The sequence below is a fragment of the Hylaeus volcanicus genome, chromosome 1 (assembly GCF_026283585.1).
Source record: "Hylaeus volcanicus isolate JK05 chromosome 1, UHH_iyHylVolc1.0_haploid, whole genome shotgun sequence".
Classification (NCBI taxonomy): Eukaryota; Metazoa; Arthropoda; class Insecta; order Hymenoptera; family Colletidae; genus Hylaeus; species Hylaeus volcanicus.
The window spans coordinates 6,826,140-6,836,650 of record NC_071976.1 but is presented as its reverse complement, the minus strand read 5'-3'; the positions used below and the strand labels follow the sequence as shown (position 1 = coordinate 6,836,650).

Below are 10,511 nucleotides of genomic sequence, written 5' to 3'. Positions count from 1 at the left end.
TATACCATCGAAGGAAACGTGTATCGTTCATATAATATTCATTTCTCGATCAGCTATTTTTGGAGCGGTAACGATTGCCTAGCTCTCTACGTATGCACGAATTTAACAATATGTCGGATGCGACGGTTAAGATTAACGAGACCTGAAAATGCGTTCTGGGTATACGTGTTTCCAGCTGAGATCGATTGTCGTACTGCGACACTAGTGTTGGAGTTGGCACAATTTGAGGGTTGGCGTTCGCGAGTGGCCCTGAGATCAAACTCCGGACCAGAAAGACCTCGCGAGATCCTCTCAACGTTCAAGAGTAAAGTTTAATCAAATTTAGATACGCCCGTCTTTACCGTCACCTTTTGCTAAGCCATTCACAATTAGAATAATACTCGAGAGAACAATACAAACGTTTCCACTGCGATCCTGCCGAGGTTCCCCGTTCCTTCCTCGTTAACGTCCTAATTTTCGCGCGAATAATTAAGCTCAATTGGAATTAATACGAAAGCAGCTGCGATGAAAATAGTTGGAATCTGATCCTACTAATAACTTCTTGGTTCTGTTCTGGCTTACTTGTACTTTTTGTTTAAAGAGGAATAATTGACTTGGATTAGAGTTAATCTGATGTAATTGGAAAAGCAATTGTCTATGTGTGATTCTTATCGTATGAGAGGGGAACTGTGGGAATTTACGTGACCTAATTCGTACATTGGTATATATTTGTTTGTTCTTTGATATCTGGAACAATTTGTAAATTTTATTGGTAATTTATTTAGTTTCTTGGCACTTCATTTTTCATTCATTTAAACTTTAGTTTCGTACTAATAACCGACTTGATTTGGAATTAATTTGATAGAATAAACATGCAATTCGCTCCATCTGGTAAAATTGATAAATTAATTATATTCATTTACTCTTTGTTACTTGATACAGCGCGTATATTACATTAGTAGTTTATTTAGTTTTTTTTTTAGTTCGTTGCTTGTTATTTCACAATTAATATAATACAATGAAAATGCAATTCTTTTTGTCCGCTCGTTATTGCATCGAGGAAACGACGAACACGATTGTGATAAGATTATAAAATTCATAAAATGATTCTACTTTCTTATTCTTGATACTTGAAACAAATTATAAATTGTTGTTGCATTTATTTATATTTCAGATACTAAGAACAATTTATATATTTCCTGATTCAGGGTTATTTATGTTTATTCTATCGAATTAGTTTCATTTATAAATGCTCTTTCTAACAATAAATTCCAGAAATACCACAATTAAGAACAATTCAAACATACCTGTATCGAAAAATGGAAAAATAGAAACGCGATTAATCTACTCCAAAATTGATCAACTACATTATTCGATAATTTTAATAACCAAGGGAAAAATGTTTTTCGTTTAACATTGCATTAAATCCTGCCAAAGTCCTCCGATCCCTTTCAATCCATCCATATCCTTATGTTTCATAAATAATCGATTTTCCCAACCCGTACAGTTTCTACATATTATTCTACAATTCTGTATTTCCTCGTTTATCCATCTCGCGGGGCGAGCGAAAGATAAAACTCGTATAAACGAGTAGAAACTCGATCCTTTGCTCGTACATGTAACTAAATCGTGGAATTAAAGCAGTCATAATAATGTTCGACCGAAATAGCTCCCGTATGCGCGTATTTTCGTCTTCGATAACGACGCGCATTGGAAAAACCATTTCCTATTTATATCGACGTTATTTAATAGCTGGTGAAATGCATTTTCGTATGTAAATTGAAAAATCGTTGAGACCACTCTCCGCGAGGCTCCGTCTCCACGAAACGGAACCATGTCGCTATAAATTATGTCTAGGTATTACAGAGTCATCGATATAACACCGGAGCCTTGATACTGGAAACGGACGGGGTTAATATTTCATCGAATACTTCAATGAGAGTAAGTAGAGAAACAGTCGAATAATTCAAGAGCTCCGCGATTATTCTTTGAAAACAAGCTAAGCGTTCAACTAGGTTCTTAGAATGATCATGGTAAAATGGTCATGGTCAAATCGTCTGCTTATTTAATTTTATTATTTAGGAAAATATTTAATATTTCATTATTTATCATAAAAAAATTTGAAAATTATATTAGTTTGATTGTATTTAATCTATCATTGACATTCTGTCTGATTGGTAGAAGAATTGCGTATTATTTGATTTTATCAAGGGAACATAACGGAATTAAATTTATTTAACTACTTTGACTCATTATTAACATGAAATGTCAATACAGATGCCAATTTTAAATGAGTATTAGAAAATTGCAGGATTATAGAGAACAAGAATTAGGATAAAGTTGAAATACATTAACCCTTTGAGTGCCAGAGGATATTTTCACACATATCCGAGAAATGCCAGGCAATTTTAAGCAAAGATGCATCATTGTAAACAATAATGTATATTTCGGTCAATTTTATTTTAAGGTTTATGAAATTTGTACACGATACTAAAAACATGTTAGACTTCCTCTATTACTAAAAAAATAAATATAAAACGCTATAGAATTAACAAAAAATGTACGTTAGCTACAAAAAAATCGACCCAATATCATCGTCTCCGATCACAAGTACTCATTTTCAACGGTACTTTATTGTTTCAACTCCGCGCATGATTCGTGTTTTAGAATTCGCGTCTGTTTATCAGTTTTTAACGTTTCCTTGTACCACGACTTTCGAGTTTCGCGAAAACGTAAAAAGAGGAAACAAACGCGGTAAAACTTGTTCCACGTGTTCGGAACGTACACAATTGAGTGTCTCGAAGCGACACGTCTCGCCGCGCCTCGAATTTATTGAAACGTTTTCTGCCTGCTTGATTGCGTCGCGACATTAGCAAGATGCTGCTGAGCGTACAAGACGAACGCGATGAAATGTAGCGACATTAACCCATTACGGACGACTCGTCTTTTTCGCGAGTGAAAAATTTCGTCTCGATAAAGTTATACTAGAAAATCCTGTGAACAATATTCTACCGTTAGAACTCCGAAAAGAGCCGCGAGCAACTCGATTTATAATATGAAACGTCTGGGACCTATCCTTCAAGGGTACAATTTTGGTCAATATTCACGAAAATTAGAATGGAATTATGTGAAATTTTCAAATTCATCAATAATGAAATAGACTGTTCCAACTTGAACATACTACAACTCAACAAACTATATTTTTAAATATCTCATTACTCGTTTCAAATATAATAGTAGGTATAGATATTTATTTACGGGACAGAGGCCAGAGTATCTAAGGAAAGATGGAAAACTAAACAGCCAAAGTTTGATGGCAAAGGCGAGGTGCGGGAATTTAGAACCTTGGAATAGATACTGGCTTGCGAGTGAGGAGAGAAGGTGCGAGTTTTGTGGAAGGGGACAAGGATCTCTGAAGCACTATTTAGCAGATTGCGACAAGCGGGAAAATGCTAATATAAGCATAGAAGAGCTTTTAGAGGGTAGGTTTAATGTAAGAAATATAGATTGGATAAGGAAACTAGTAAACGGGAAGGATAAAAGTACAACTTACAATTAGTAACATACGTTCAGAGGAGAGAAGCAAAGAGAGGGTGGGTAATCGCGCGGTGTGACGAATGTGGCAGGGTGGATGGATGCGTGAGTATAGAGAATGTAAAACCAAGTCCCATTTCTGGGCCGAAAGGCTGAAATTAATAAACTTACTACTACTACTCTCATTAGTCATTTCCAGCAGAAGTATCTACTGAAAAAGACCCACAGCCTCAACAAAATTTTAATTGAAATGCATAACTTATATTTCATTAATTATTAAGTACGATCTTTTTATCCAATTTTCCTTCTGCCATGGGAAATGATAAAAATAATCCAAGAAAAGAAAAAATGTACTTTGAATTGTACCATTAGAATACCAATAGGATCATGTAATATTTAAAATGAAATATGATACTGCGTTATAAAGATGCCTTTTTTTTATACATATCTCGAATTTTCAATTTCATCGCTAATCAAGTGGATCTTTCTAACTTTAACGTACTATAATTTTAAAATATCTCGTGCAACAATATCTACCGTAGAAGACTCACGATACAACCCCAACAAAATTTTAATTGAAATGTATAACTTATAATTTCATTAATTGTCATGCTACACCTTTTAATTCAATCGTTATCATTCCACGGTCAACGATATAAATAATCCAAGGAAAGAAAGGTGAGTAAACGTGTTTTTCATGCGAACACGTGCTGCGAATACAATGCAGAGATAACTCGCAATTACACCAAGTAATTACGCACAATTTGGAACTCTTGTGTTACCGAAAGCACTACCAGTATTATAATGCACACGCGCGGCAATTGTATGCCCGCGTCTCGACATGTGCGTTGTATAGCATCGGAAACGTATACTTTGTCACGCGCACACACGGTTGGAATCGACAAAATCCCGTACCCTTATCATTAAGAGCACTCGTTACTCGGCGAAGGGTGTCTTTTCAAAGCATCGTTCAATTCGCACTCCATCTTACGACACGTGGTCGCCGTATAAACTTTACTTCCCTTCCGTTGGCAAATCACATACAATTATAGCCAATTTAAAGTCGTTCCAGATGCCACGGCGTTTAATTGTTTCCTTTCGACTTTTTTACGCTGGTAACGCTTGCGACTTTTATTTTTCGTGTACTCGTTTCAACCCTCCCCAATATTTATTTGTATTTGTACGTATTTATAACTTTAAACTGCCATATTCTAACGGACTGATATACGGTAACAACCACTACTACTGTTTGAATTTTTTACTTAAGACGTTAATTGAAATCTATATCTAAAACTATACCGCAAATACTGTCAGAAATATCAAGTGGTGGAATGGAGTAAGATTATAATTTTAAATTAAATAGTACTCGGATAATTCAATCTGTTTTATAGGGATTCCCAATAAGAAGATTAATGATAATTTTGTGTTTGGTACGGTGGAATGGATTTCCAATTTCCAACCCTCTGCAATATTCATCGAATTTTGTAATTTTAACTAACCACATCCTGACGAATTGATACACGGTAATATCCACCATTAATGTTTGTATTGTTTACACTTACTTAAAACAGGATTAATCGAATTATATATTTTACAGAAAATCGTGAAAATAATGTACAGTGGGTGTAGAAAGTATTCGTACGCCGATCAATTTCCAAAAAAACTGTGTAAAATTGTAATTTATTAACTTATTTTTTATAAACAATGACATTCTACATGTTCTAGGAAATGTCTAAAATAGATAGATTACAAAAAAAAAATAGCTATTTATGTAAGTTGCGAAATTAACAAGAAAAAATCAATTAATCGATAGAAATATTGAAGCAATAAGTATTCGCACAACTGTTTAAAAGTACTTTACTGGAAATTTGATATTTTCTAATTCGCACGGAGCAATAAACTAATGTGTTTACGTTACAAACTCTGCTGTAAATGGTTTGTCATAAGAATCGTACAAATACTTATTGCTTCTATACTTTTACCTACTTTTCGCATTTTTTCGTTAATTTCACAAATTATATTAACTAGTAAATGTTGTTTGGACTATATCTTAGAGACATCCGAGAATATGTAAAATATCATTGATTATAAAAAAGGAAGTTAAGACACTACAATTTCACACAAAAGTTTTTTAGGAAATTGATCGGTGTACGAATACATTCTACACCCACTGTATGAATGTTGAATAATGAAATGGAGTAAGATTTCATTTTAAATTAAATGGTATTTGGATTATTAGATCCTTTTTATGCGTTTTTCCAGGGAAAAGATTAACGATAATTTAGCGTTTATTATGATTGAATGGATTTCAAAAACCTAACCTGCCTTCGAGTTTATCTGTCTCTCTCTCTCTATCCCACCGTTGCGTCACTTTACCGCGTCCCGAAAGCTGTCCACTTGCACACACGTGTGAAAACCTTACCCAACGTTCGCTCCCTTTCTTTCGAATCACCTCGTCAACAGAGATGTGCAAAATTTCACTCCAATAAAAATATTCTATACACGCGAATCGTTTAGTCGATCTAACACGCACACACTGCGAATGAGTTTCCATAAGTCAAACCGTAAAACATACCCTCATTATGTAATTCAAACTTCAATTTCTATATAAAGACTCTAGCAACAACAGTTATCCACCTCTTTTAAAGTAAATCTCGCATTTACATCAATATTTTGTCCTATTTCTCCACTCAACATCAAAACGCTCCATACGATCATTACAATCCTAACTTTATAACCAAGTAAAAATATCACCCATCCGATGGTTCGCCAGAGAATCGGATTTTCCACTCCAAAGGAAGCATCCTCTTCCAGAGCGGAACGAAAAGAACAAGAAGTTCCGAACACCTCACCAAGACAACTACGGGAGAAAGGGACAGAGTTGCTCGAATTGCCACTTACCATGCAGAAGAACTTGACGTCACTCCCGCGCACGAAAACAATCTGGAGAGGTACACAAAAAAAATCCGCAAGCCCCGTAGGGCTTTGGTCCTGTGTGTCAGGAGGTCTCCTATGGAACGCGCGCAGCCTCGTCCCGTTTCACCTCGGTGTCTGGTCACCTTCGCAGGTACGAACGAACGGACAGCCGGCGAATAGAAAAACCTCACACGCGTGGTCCTGCAGTGGTGAGTAAAAAAAGAACGTTACGCGACGGAATCGGAGTCAAGTGCAAACACACACGAGCCAACCGTACGGCGCGCGGGTTCAGCGGCCGACTGAAAGGATGCAGTCGCCTTTGGTCCGCCATGGTACGCTCACGGACCCCTGTGGCCCCTCGTGGTCTGACCGACCCCCCACCTAACAGCAACCAACAGAGACAAAGCAGCTGCGCGCGCACCTACACATTTTTTGACCCTCCGCCGTTCTCCCTTCCCGGCGTACACCCCCCACCAATCTGCCACCCTTAGGCTCGATCCACCGCGCAGTGTCCCCCTGCGTTCCGACGCGCGAACACACATGCATGGTCACCTAGCGATGGGATCGACCTGTCGGTAACTCGGTTGTTAAGATTTTATGGGATCTCGCGTTTTTACCATAGTTTGGCATATATTTTTTAACTTGCCGATTTATAGGGAAGTTGTTGTATCGGGTTGTCCAGAAAGTTCGTACCAATTTTTAAGAAACATTCAAAGACACGTTCGAATTTTGATATGTATTTATTGAATTATGTATGTACCATTTCGATCCACAACTTTTCCACCTTTTAAGGGTATGTCCAGATGCTATTTGTTTTCAACCATTCCGATATATTTAGACCTGACCGCCTACTAAAAATCGGCATGGACTTTTCAGACAACCCAATATTTGCCCCTAAAATGAAAAATCGTTTTTTTAACAGATCTCCATGTTTCAAGGTCATTGAAGTAATTTTAACCTATTTTTAACAAATTGTTCGCGCGCGCGCGTGTGTGTGTGTGTAAACAAATTTTTCGTTAACGTTTTCTAAAAAACTAATAGCGAGATCAAAAAGATCGATGTGTTTAAATCTAACTTAGAGCTGATCAGATTTCGTTCTAATTCGGTCCAGTAGTTTTTTAGTTTTTTTAAGAAAACTTAACTCTATAACGCAATATAGATGGGAGAATATAAATTTATGAGCGAATAACTAAACGGAAATAATATATATACATACATATATTACTATTATTACATTTGTATGCATATGTATAACACATGTATATAGTATACATACAGGGTGCTCCAAAAGTATGGAAACAGTCAAATATTTCCAAAATGGAACATTTGTGAGAAAAACGGTTTAGAGAAACGTTTTAGGGTTTCAAAAATTCTATTGAACGATCGTGTCCGTTTGACCTTCAAAAGACCGATCAAAGTCACGTCAAGGTCAACGTAATTTTTTTAACGGAACACCTCATTTTTTATCATGCACTGTGAAAGCTGGCTATGAGACCTTTTCAAAACACTAGTTTCAAACATTTTTTTTTATTCGCGATAGATGACGCTGTAATCGGATTGCGTTGATTGCGTTTTTATTTATAGTGTTAAAGGAAAGTTTACATCCTTATTACACTACTGTGTGATGCACTGTTTTTAACATTTCTTACAACTTATATGATTTTCTTGTTCTCATCCATCCATTCCTTTATCATTCTTTACATTTTATTTTAAACTTTCATCCTTCCATACTTGGTCACTATTTTATTTCTTCATTCAATTACTTCCTTTTGAAAAAAAAAAACAATATCTTTCCTTTTGTTTAATATGCATCATTCATTCTTATTCGTTCACACTCATTCTCATTCTCAGGACTGGGATGTTAGATTTTTTGTTATACTTAATTCTAATATTATACATACTCAGTTAATATCATTTGCAAGCCGAGCCTGCCTTTATTAAAACTTAGTTAGACTTTTCATATATTCTTTGTATTCTGTAACATTTGTGTAAACCTATTCAAAAGTGAAACATCATATAAATCATTATATATCTCTTCATAACATACTTTTTCTTTTACTATTATCACATATGATTTTTTCTTTTTCTTTATCATACATTTACTTTGGATATATCTTGTTCTTTGAACTTTGCTCATATTTTATTTATTTTTAACCACCCCCCTGTGACTTTGTATCTATCTGACTTAGCTACAATAATTAATACATATTAAAATATATGAGAATTCTTTCCTATATATTACATGTGTATACAGGGTGTCCCAAAAGTCGGGGAGGAGCCGGAAATGGGGGATAGCTGAGACGATTCTGAACAACAATTTCCTTTGCAAAAATGTCGGATGGGGCTTCGTTAAGGAGATATTAAGAGAAAACCCCGACCAATAAGAGCGCGCGTAGACCGTTGGAGCTGCCGCGGTAGCGAAGGCTACGCGCTGGGGGCCGCGCTTGTACGCGAACAAGTGACTCGACGTGCATCGAAGGACATTGACGCTGCCGCCTAGCGCGTAGCCTTCGCTACCGCGGCCGCTCGAACGGTCTACGCGCGCTCTGATTGGTCAGTGTTTTCCGTTAATATCTCCTTAACGAAGCCCCATCCGACATTTTTGCAAAGGAAATTGTTGTTCAGAATCGTCTCAGCTACCCCCCATTTCCGGCTCCTCCCCGACTTTTGGGACACCCTGTATGTATCTTATTCCTTGCTGGTTGTACATTTGTTATTTTCATTGTCGTTGCACTATCCTTTTCCCTATCCTATTCCTATCTAGAATTTACGTTATTACTCGCAATTTATTTTCTATCTATCACATTTACATCCCTATGGTATCGTCAGTCTTTCAGTTTCAGTTTTGTCCTGTTTCGCATCTTTTTCCCTATCTCTCTTAGGAACTTGTCAATTGTCTTGAATACTTTGATTTTGTTGAGTCTTATTAACGCCATCGTAGATTTGCCAACTTTGTCGCTGTAATCGGAAATCGGGAAGTTCCGTGTGTGGCCCGTAAAGGGTCGCACACAAAATAAACACGAATAACTATATGAATTAAGCGAGCAAGAACAACCCTACTCGCGAGATCGCGAAGCGAGCGAGCAACAATAACCAGCTAGTTTCTTTATTATTTGAGAAAGTCTTGGGCTATAATAAAACCATAGGGGTTGATATACAGTGTGTTTCGTTTATCTAGCAAAGTAAATATCTCGTCGTCTTATTGTTGACACTGTTGGCATTTAGTTGACAAGGATGCCGTCTATGAAATTCCCGAGCCACTTCGGCATAGGATAAATATCTATCACCACGCAGACAAACTAATTCGGCTTTTTCCTGAACTATGAAGGACATTTTCTGGAAATCAATAATTTCATTTTAATTTCGAAAGCACCGAACAGAACTAATCTCTAATATTGCACTTTCTCAACTAAAATAAATGAGAGTCGAGCCAATCATCACAACTCATCAAAACAAATGACAACAGTGTTACAGCTAATAACCGCGGCAACCCGATATGTCCTACCGTTACCTACTCAAAACGTTACAAATTTATAATATAATTTCTAACGTTTGGAAACAGAAAATTAAATAATGTGATATACCGTTGAATTCGTTTCGAAAAAAAGCTATCGGGCCATGAAAAAAAAAAATATACAGTTTCATTTAAAAAACTTATTTTGACTTTTAAATCCCCTCTCCCTACTATTCCAGGCCCGAACAAAAATTACATCATATGATTGTACCCTACAAACCGAACAATTTTTGTAAATAAATTGTTTTCGTAACTTCAGTGCGTCACGAGATATTTACTTTGCTAGATAAACGAAACACGCTGTATGTATCGAGTATGAAAGGAATGAAAGTTATTATTCATTATTAAGAATATACTAACGTGCTGATATGCATACAGGACAATGTAAAAATGACGTGTATAAAAGATTTTATTTGCTATCCATCGTTTCCTTCTTAAAAACAATACTTCTTCGTATTGTATGATAAGAAATAATAATGATTGTCGTAAAGGATGTTGTGATCAATAATTTTAGATTTATATCTATCCAGTGTGTTCATCATAAAGATTAATATTATTTTTATTGCAC

At 36.1% G+C, this 10,511-nt stretch overlaps 1 protein-coding gene across 1 annotated transcript in view; it reads right to left on the bottom strand.

Annotated features, from left to right (window-relative positions):
- LOC128877364 (dual specificity tyrosine-phosphorylation-regulated kinase 2-like) overlaps positions 1-6,724 on the bottom strand; it is a 404,332-nt gene extending 397,608 nt beyond the window's left edge. The window contains exon 1 of the mRNA XM_054124609.1: positions 6,415-6,724. The gene's annotated coding sequence lies outside the window, so the exon portion shown is untranslated. The remainder of the gene's footprint in view (positions 1-6,414) is intronic.
- Positions 6,725-10,511: the final 3,787 nt, after the last annotated feature.